Below are 9920 nucleotides of genomic sequence, written 5' to 3' on the forward strand. Positions count from 1 at the left end.
CCTATACTGTCTACACAGTCGTCAACTCGCGGCACCGGGTAAGAGTCTGGTACTGTAACAGCATTCACCTTTCTATAATCCGTTATGAACCGAGGAGTGCCGTCTGGCTTCTTTTCTATAATACAAGGGGAGCTCCAAGGACTCCGACTGGGAACAGCCAGACCATGTTCCATTAAATAATCCGTTTCTTGCTTTATCAGCTCCCGTTTGATAGCATTTGCTCGATAAGGGTGCTGTTTAATAGGGGTTACCTTTTGTATATCAACTTCATGAGATATCATATCAGTACAGGACGGAACAACAGAAAACAGATTCGGATATCGTTTAATCAGATCCACTAGTTCTTTTTGCATATTGTCCTCTAAATGAGAGAGAGTGCTAAGTAATTGTTCCAACGCTTGGGAATTGTTCAACCGAGGACTGACACCGTTGGTCAGTTTGAGAGAAAAGTCTCCCCCAGTGGGAGGCATGAAGCTTGCAGCTGCGCACACTGCAGCTTCAGATGGTGCGCCCTGCACTTGAGGGGAATGATAAAGCTTGTGTCATGTCCCTGGGAAGGTGTTTAACCCACGACATGAAGAATCATCACAAAACAATGGCAGAAAGTTCAAACAATGATTTATTAAACCTAACTAAAAGTCTCCTGGAGATATCCAAGTTCAATGAAGCCAGAAAGAGTCCAGAAGTCAGTAGGGAGGGCAGATGGTGTGACGGGGTGCGTCCAGGAGAGGGAGCCAGACGAGGGCGGCAGAGGATAGGAGAAACAAGAGGAGAGGCGAACCGTGAGAGTTGTTGTCCAGGCGGGTTATGGTGAGTTCCAGGTAAGTATATTCCATCAATGGTTCAGCGTTTCCAAGTATCCTGAAGAGGAATACAAACTTGAGTCCAAAATGGTCCAAACACAAGAATCCAAGAAAAAATCCAAATACATCCAAATACTGCGACAGCAAAAATGTCTGAGCAGAGACCAAGCATAACCTAAGACTTGAGAGAGGCAAGATACTACCGTGAGTAGCTAATCATCCAGCGATGTGAAGTAGTTCCCTCTCCTCTTAAATAGAGCTCTGCTGCGGTTGATCTGAGGATCTGCAGCTGCCGCTGATTGGTAATGCTTCGCAGCTGGTGAGTGCCCTCTCCTGGAATGAAGATCTCACAACGATGTTGTAGAGAAGGAGGTGTACTCACCCCGACACGCAACAGCTTGAGCATATTGATATGACATGCTCTGGACTTTTGCCTGCGGTTAGGTGTGGAAATAACATAAGTGGTGGCGTTGATCTTACTCAGAACCTCATGAGGACCAGTAAACTGTGCTGACAAACTAGAACTCCCGAGCGGGTTTAACATCAGGACTTGGTCGCCCGGTTGAATGTCTCTACTGGTTGCTTTGGTATCATAGTGAACCTTCATTCGTGTCTGAGCTACATCTAAATGGTCTCTGGCCACCTGGTTGGCCAGTTTTAGTCGCCATCTAAACTGCTTTATGTATTGGTTTACCTTTTCTTTATTCGAGTCAGGGATTTGTAAAAACTGCTCTTTAAGAGCTTTCAGAGGTCCTCTTGGGGTATGACCAAAAACCAGTTGTGCCGGACTATAACCCAACGACTCCTGTGGGGCTTCTCTAGCGGCAAACAACAAAAAGAGGACCCCCTCATCCCATGACAGACCTGTACTTAGACAATACTTTTTTAACATGCTCGTAAGAGTCTGATGCCAGCGCTCTAAAAACCCCTGACTCTCAGGGTGGTTGGTGGAAGAAGTGATGTGCTGAATGCCTAAGGTTTTAGCCAATCCTTTAAACAAATCAGATTTAAAGTTAAATCCTTGGTCGGTTTGTAGCACCCGAGGTAACCCAAAAACTGAAAAGAAGGACGTCAAGGCTTTGGTAACTGACCTAGCCGTAATAGTCAGTGGTATGGCTTCAGGGAACCGCGTAGCAGTGCACATCATTGTCAGCAGAAACCGCTTACCAGACTTGCTTCGGGGCAAGGGACCAACACAGTCTACTACAATGTTATCAAATGGGTTCCCCACCACAGGTATAGGATGCAGTGGAGCCGGTTTGGGTTTCTGGTTGGGTTTTCCTGCAAGCTGACAAACATGGCAACAGTTACAAAAAGCAGAGACATCTTTCTTCATTCCAGGCCAGAAAAAGTGCTCTAAAAGCACTTGATATGTTTTTCTTATACCCAAGTGACCTGCCCACTGACCTTCATGTGCCAAGGTTAAAACTTTGTAACGATATTTCTGGGGTATAACAATTTGTGTGGTTATGCCCCAGGGTGCACCTGTTGCTGTAGGATTTGCCCAACGACGCATCAGCACATCGTCCATTATCAAATATTCAACAGTTTTATTAACAGGAGTTCCAACGGCGGAAAAGCATTTCTTTAAACTCTCATCCTTCTTTTGTTCTTCTCTTAAACTGAACCTTGTAATAGAAACCCAAGGGGAAGGAGGAGGTTTGTCTGCTGCAGCAACCTCCTCGTCATCCTCCTTTACTTCAGAGTGTCTATTCATTTGGCTGCTACCATCATTAAACAAACTAGAAATGTCTATTTCTGGGTCCTTCTGCCTACTTTGGGCTCGTGTCAAAACACATGCAGGAAAAAGTCTAGTGTTTATCTTCTCACACGGCTCACAGGTCTCGATAGGCTCATTCACAAGCTGCAATGGAGGAGTAACTTTCCCTCCAGCAATGTCATTTCCTAGAAGTAGTGTGATTCCTGCTACAGGCAATGTAGAACACACAGCAACATCAAAGGTTCCTTGGACTAAATCACAGGATAAGTAGATTTTATTCACTTTGTGAGGAACAGGTTCAGCATTCAGACCTGATAAAAGAACTGATACACCAGTTGAACTGTCTTCACAAAACGGCAGGACATTTACCAAAATCGGGTTTGAGACGCCCCTGTATCACGCAAAATTGTGACTGGTACAGGATCAGAAGCATCCTCAGTTAGCGTAACCCATCCAGATGACAAGAAAGGATTAAAGCATTCATTCACGTCCTTGACAGCTAACCCGTTAGCTTCATGGGGCTTGTTTAACAACCCATACTCCCGTGGTGGAGACCCTCTCTGCTCATTCTTTCTGTTAAGCTTATAACATTCTTTCACTTAATGGGCAGTTTTATGCCAATAAAAACACTTAGGTTGGTTCACCCTTCTTGGCGCGCTAGAATGACCAAAAACAGAAACCACTGGAGCTGGTCTCACCACAGAGCGAGGATTAGCGTCTCTAGCGGGGTAATTTCCAACCACACGGTGGGTTAATGTAAATTCATCCGCTAGTAATGCCGCAGAGGACAGAGCAGTTACCTTCTGCTCGTTTAAGTAAAGCACTGTGCGTTCGGGAAGACATCTCTTAAATTCCTCTAGGAGGAACAACTCTTTTAAGTCGTTAAAAGTGGAGACCTTAGAGGCAGATACCCATTTATCGAAAAGCAAAACCTTTTCTCTGGCGAATTCCACAAATGTTTGTTCATGTTGTTTGTGGGACATAGCTCTGAATCACTGTCGGTAGGCTTCGGGCACCAGTTCATAAGCATTGAGCACAGCCGCTTTAACACGCTCATAATCTGAACTGAAACTGATCAGAAACTGGAAGAGACGACATTACCTCACGTGCCTTCCCTGTGAGCCTGCATTGTAGAATCAGCGACCACACCTCACGAGGCCAGCCAAGGACCGCAGCAAGACATTCAAAAAGCTGGAAGTAGCTGTCCACCTCGGTTTCTGCAAATGGCGGCACCAACGCAATGCATTTACTGATGTCCGGCTTTCGGTCTTCCTCCGTGGCACCTAGTGGTGTCCTTGGTATCTCTGGATGGGAGGACTGGTCTGAAGCCTGGGGCCACCCCTTGCATTGGGGTAGAGACAAACATTCCAACTCCATTTTCTTCAGGGCGATCGCTGTTTGTGACTCGATTTCCACACGACGTAAGTCCAATTCCAACTTTCCTAGCTGGACTTGCTCCTTCTCAGCTGCATATTTTAGCTGAGCCAAACGTACTTGCAGCCTGACGTTTTCTGGTGTAGCTTTTGAGAAAGTTGGAGAGGGAGAATTAAAACGGGGCAACGTCCTTGGCGATGCCCCAGCAGGAGGAGTTTGCGTACCGGAAGCAGTGGCCTCCGGTCCGTCAGCAGGAAGTGCTGACATATCCTCATCTTTAATGTCTTCTCCCTCCGTCAGTTCCAGTTCGCTCATTTTCTCAGAGTCCTTCTTGTCCTCACCTTGGTGTTCATCCGTCAGTAGGTTCTCAGGAACTAAAGCAGACAACACAGCCTTTTTCATGTCCTCCTTTAGCGTTGCGTGTGTGACGCTCAGGCCAAGGTGTGCAGCCTCCTCCAGCAGGTCACGTTTCCTGCACCCCTCGACCGCTTCCCGCGAAGGTGCGTCGAGGAACCCTTTAAGTGAAAACATCACAAGGTCAACACAAAGGCACACGTCACACCAAAAAAAAAAAAGAAATGAATGAACCCAAAACCACTACTACTTGCCAACTGAAAACACCCGTTACCACCTACGGGGTAGGTATCCACAAAACCTTAAACACTTGAAGGTTCTCACTAAACTAATAATCGTCCATTTGAAGGGTAAAACACACTGAAAAGGTTCAGAATAATATCCCGGACGAGCCCCCATTATGTTACATGCCCTCTTTCCATCTAGGAGTAGGTAAGGGGGTGAACACAGTATATTTGAATTAAGGCAGACTTTAAGGAGGAGGAGAAGCAACTGAGTGTCAGGAGAGGAGTGTTTTCCAACAATGGTTAAGTAAAAGTTTTATTAACACACAGGGTTTACAGTTTTATAACAAGACACCAGAAATTTACCTAAAGAAAGTCCCCCTTGCTATAAGTAGGAAGCGTGCTAGCCACCATAACCAATTTAACAAGCTCTTGCCGGTGTTAACCAGGGAGAACCTCAACAAGTCCCATTAAAAAGGGCCCACCAAAAATATGAGGACTGGAATGAGCTACTTTACACAGGGTGTTAACAGGACCCGGTGGCTTAACAAGGAGGGGAGATCACAGTGCTCAAACGACAGAGTACAAGCTTTAACACCCTAACCTCTCTGTTACTGTGTCTCCCTCGTCTGATGAAAATTGGAGGCTTAATATAGGATCCAGGTGTGGATGATGATGTGATTGGAGTCAGCTGTCTATCAGTCTCTCTTCTGTCCTCTTGTGGCAGTTCTCAGGACTCCAGGGGAGTACGTCAGCTGCATTAGGCTTACCAGGGCAGAGGTCGTCACAGGCTTAATGAACTGACCTGAATTGGAATGTTTATTATGTGAAGTGCCTTGAGATGACTCTTGTCATGATTTGGCGCTATATAAACAAATTTGAATTGAATTGAATTGAATTACTGATAACGGTTGGCAGGTCGGCGTTACCTTAGGTTATGCTGGGGTTTTGTGCTATTCTGTGAGGGCTTTTGAGAGGGCCCTGCTGCGTTACTTTCTGTGCCAACAGTTTGGTCATGTGGCTGGTGTCTGTAAAGTGGGCCGGCGGTGTAAGCGGTGTGGAGGTGATCATGATGGCCTCTAGTGAAGGCTTTTCAGTGCGGGTGAGGGTGGGGCGGAGTCGCCTGTTGCAGGTCTGCGTGGTTTGGCTCGGTCTGGTGGGGGTGGGGTGTCTTCAAGGGGGTGTGGGATTGCTGTGGCAGATTGGAAGATGTTCTTGGCTTTTCTTGAGGAGGCGATGTGGAGGATGAAAATGATGGTGAAGAGTAAATCAGATACTGCACGGGAAGTAACTATTGTTTCTGAGTGGCTCCTGGGCTTTTCAGTTGTGAATCCTGGAGAGGTGTGGGGGGTCACTTGTTCAAGGGAGGTTGGTGGTCAGGGTGCTGGTGGTGGTTTGGGGGTAGTTTTGGTGGCTGGTGGTGAGAAGTCATCGGGAGAGGGTGGGAATGGGGTGGGGGGGCAGTTTTTAGTCGTGTCATTCCAGGTCCTGCAGTGGAATGCCAGGAGTCTGAAGGCCAATGGTCAGAAATTTAAGAAGGCAGTGGGGGACATGGCTTTCCAGCTGGATATCATTTGTGTGTAGGAAACGTGGCTGAAATCTTACTTGGATTTTAGATTGTGTGGCTATGTGTGTGTGAGAGAGGACAGGTAGGGTAGGTTGAGTGGGGGTTGTGACACGTTTCTGGCTGATGGGCTGCAATATTGATGGTGGAGTGTTGACTCGGGTCTTGAGTGCGTGGTCGTAGAGTTGTGGTCCGATAGGGGGGTGGTTTCAGTGGTGAGTTTGGTGGGTGAGACTCTGCGCGGGTTGTTTCGGGGTGTTTCCTCGTCAGTATTATGGGTGGGGGATTTTAATGCACATAGTAATTTATGGGGAGCTCTGAGGTCAGATGGGAATGGTAAGGTCATGGAGGACCATCAAAACGAGATGGGCGTTGTGGTATTGAATGATGGGAGACATTCTTGGTTTAGAAGTGATGGTCTGTGTTCATCAGGTTTGACCTGACTATTGTTTTGGCAGACCTGGCAGCAGTGGCTGGTGGGTGGGAGGTGTTGGATCACCTTGCTATGGGGACTGACCATGTGCCTGTGCTGAGCTGGTTTGGTCAGAGGTTGGTGTCTGAACCTCGTTCTTTGGTTATGGGGTTCAATTTTGGAAGTGCTCATTGGTCCTTTTTATGCAGGCTTGGAAGATGCAGTTTGCCGGCTGAAGGGAAGTGAGGATGTGGATGCCTGGTTCTCTGCTGCTTCTGGGTGTGTGCAGTCGGTGGTGGAGGCCCACATTCCTAAGTGTGTTCCTACTGGGAGGTCTTTGGTCCTGTGGTGGTCTGAGGCTTGTGATGCAGCTATTTGGGCTAGGAATAAGGCATTTCGGAGGCTCAGGGTGCACCATTTGGAGGTTAATGTCCTAGCTTATAAGAAGTTGAGGGCTCAGGCTCGCAGGGTGGTGAGAGCTGTGAAGTGGGCTGGATGGAGAGACTTCTGCAGCAGGTTGGGGCTCTGGACCAATGTGCAGAAGTTGCAGGGCTCTTCCTGGGGTTCCTGTGTTGGACGTTGGGGATGGGTTGGTGGTAATAGATGTGGATAAGGCAAATCTGCTAGCCGTTCATTTCCAGGGGGTTCATAGCTCGAAGGGCATCTCAGCTGAGGACCATGCTACCAGGGAGTGGTTGGTTCACTGTTATGCGGCTGATATGTGTGTGTGTGTGTGGGTGGGTGGGTGGGGGGTGGGGGGGGAGTACCCTGTGACTTGGATCTCTATTTTTCCAAGGATGAACTGAAATCAGCTGTTCGATCTGAGAGGGATGCTTGCCTTGGGAGGGATGGTCTGGGGTATCCACTGCTTCAGCATGCAGGTGACCTCTTCTTGGAGGAGCTTTGGCCTCATATAACACTGTGCGGGATTTGGGCTGTTTGCCCGCTGAATGGACTCACTTTGTTGTTCTTCCTTTTGTGGAGCTGAGTAAGCCCTCAGGGTCCCCGGACTCCTACAGACCTATCGCTTTGACGTTGATGGTCTGTAAAGTGATGGAACGCATGATCTCCTCGAGGTTGGTGCACTTCCTGGAGCACGTGGCTTTTGTGCGCGGTGCCAGAGTGGGTTCCGAAAGGCGCATTCCACAATGGACGCTTTGGCGCCCCTGGATTTGGAAGTTAGGTGAGTTATGGTGAACAAGGAGGCGGTGTTGGCGGTGTTCCTTGACATTGAAAAAGCCTATGATATGCTGCGGAGGGACGGGCTTCTTATTTCCCTGTACAGGGCCGGGGTTCATGGGAGGCAGTTGTGCAGGGTTAGGGGTTTCTTGTGTAATAGGATGATCCAGGTTAGGGTGGGTTCTGAGTCGTCATTCTCTGTGGGGGTAGAGAACGGGGTTCCTCGAGGGAGCGTGATGTGCCCAGTGCTTTTTAATGTAATGGTCAATAGCTTGTTTAAAACCTTGGGCGGTGGTGTAGGAAGGTCCTTGTTCGCTGATGATCTACAGGCCAGATGTGGACGTGTCTTGAATGTGATGCTGTGTTTGGCCGGAACTTATTGGGGGGTGAGCTGGAGCACCTTATTGATGGTGTATAAGGGTGTGATTAGGTTTGCCATGGATTATGGGTGTTTTCTGCATGGGTGGGCTGCCCCTACTACCCTGAAACGGTTAGACGTCTTGCACACGGCTGCTTTTAGGGTGTGTGTTGGTGCGTTTCGGTCGACCCCAGTTGAGGCACTGTTGGTGGAGGTGGGCGAGATGCCTCTGCATTTTTGTCGGGTCAAACTGGGTCTCTGGCACTTGATGAGCCTCCAACGGCCATGTTGGAGGCTGTGCGTTGGAGACTCTAGACCGGATCTGGTGTCTTTAGCTTTGGTGTTACTTCATGAGCTGTGGGCTTGTGATTGTGAGGTTTGTTTCTTTTGGGTCCCGTTTGGGTCCAAAAAGTAGGTGTACTCAGTGGCCAAGGTGGCGCTTAAGTGTGGTACAGTGGGGTTGGAGGCCGATCCCCTGAGTATTGTTCTGCAATAGGCAGGGAGTTCTTGAAGCTGTGGCAGGCCTCTTGGGATGGTGGGGTGGTGGGCAGCGGGTTATATGAGTTGCACTGTATGGTGGGAGGACCATGATTTTGGGAGGAGGGAATCAGTGGTCCTGGCTTGGCTGAGGATGGGCCATTGTGGTCTTTGTGGTGGGCTGTTTTTTATTTTTTGTTTTTTTTTTTTTTTTTTTACGGGGAAACACCGAGATGGGAGGTATGATTGTAGGGAGCTTGAGACAGTGGGTCATGTACTACTGCGCTTTGGGCGGTACGATCGTGGGCAGGGGACCTATTTTAGGAGGTTAGGGACTACAGGTCTTTCTGTTTGTTCCCTGCAGACCTTGTTGGGAGTGGAGGATCAGCATAGGGTGAGGGCTCTGCTGCTCTTTCTGCGTGAGACTGTGGTTTAAGAGAGGCTGTGACATCTGTTGGCCGAGAGTTGTGCGGTTGCGGCAGCAATACGCCCCGTGGGCGTTTAGCCTGCCTTTCTCAATGAAGAAGAAGACACTGAGTGCTGCTGTTAGCAAGTCTGCTAACACAGAGCTAACGTGTCTCCTCAGGAGAGCTGAGATATCTGCAGCTTGGTGGTATTTGAAACCAGACAGCAATGGCAGAGCTACAGACACTTGCAATGTGTGCAAACTGAGCATTCGACATGCTGGACACAGCTCCATGATTCGCTACCTGCAATCAAGCTACTTAAGCTATCTGCTTTTCCCTTCGGCCATCATCAAAGCAAATCACAGATCTTCATCATTTCCTGTTTACCTCTAACCCCCAAATTCCACTACCTCCGCTCCGCTCCGTTCCGCCCCCGCCTTCCGCAGCCGCTCGCTTCCAAACTCAATTTTTACTGGTACCCACTCTACAACGGCTCCGCTCCGGTGCGGAGACCTGAGGTGGGCAAACAAGCATGCGCAGGATTTTCGAGATCTAACGATACAGTCCGAGCAATAAACATGGAAGTTAGATCCAAACACCCGTTGTGCGGGAGAAGCATCGGCATGAACTGTTTAATCTGCCCATCATTTGTGTTGAGAGATCAGCAGTGTTTGGATCAACAAAGTGTGACTACTTTGATAGTGGAAACTGTATTTATGGCTTACTTTTGTGCATTTAAACTTCAGCCGCCATTGAAAGTTGTTAAAAGTTGTTAAACCTGTGCATATGAAACAAAAAACACCTTTTGTTTATCGATTTATTGTGAAAAACTGAAGTTGTGCTTGCTCCTTTTCCTGTTGGGCGGTTGTGATTTCTGTCCATTTACTGCGGAGATGCTCCGGCGTCTGGCAAAAATAGGATCGATTCTATTTTTGCCAGACGCCGGAACAGAAGGCGGCGCACTGCGCCGCACTGCCGGAGCACGGCCGCAGTAGTGGAATTGCTCTGATTGACTACAACGGGACCGATTTTGCTCCGGCGTTCGTGT

This window comes from Nothobranchius furzeri, chromosome 4 (assembly GCF_043380555.1).
Source record: "Nothobranchius furzeri strain GRZ-AD chromosome 4, NfurGRZ-RIMD1, whole genome shotgun sequence".
NCBI lineage: Eukaryota > Metazoa > Chordata > Actinopteri > Cyprinodontiformes > Nothobranchiidae > Nothobranchius > Nothobranchius furzeri.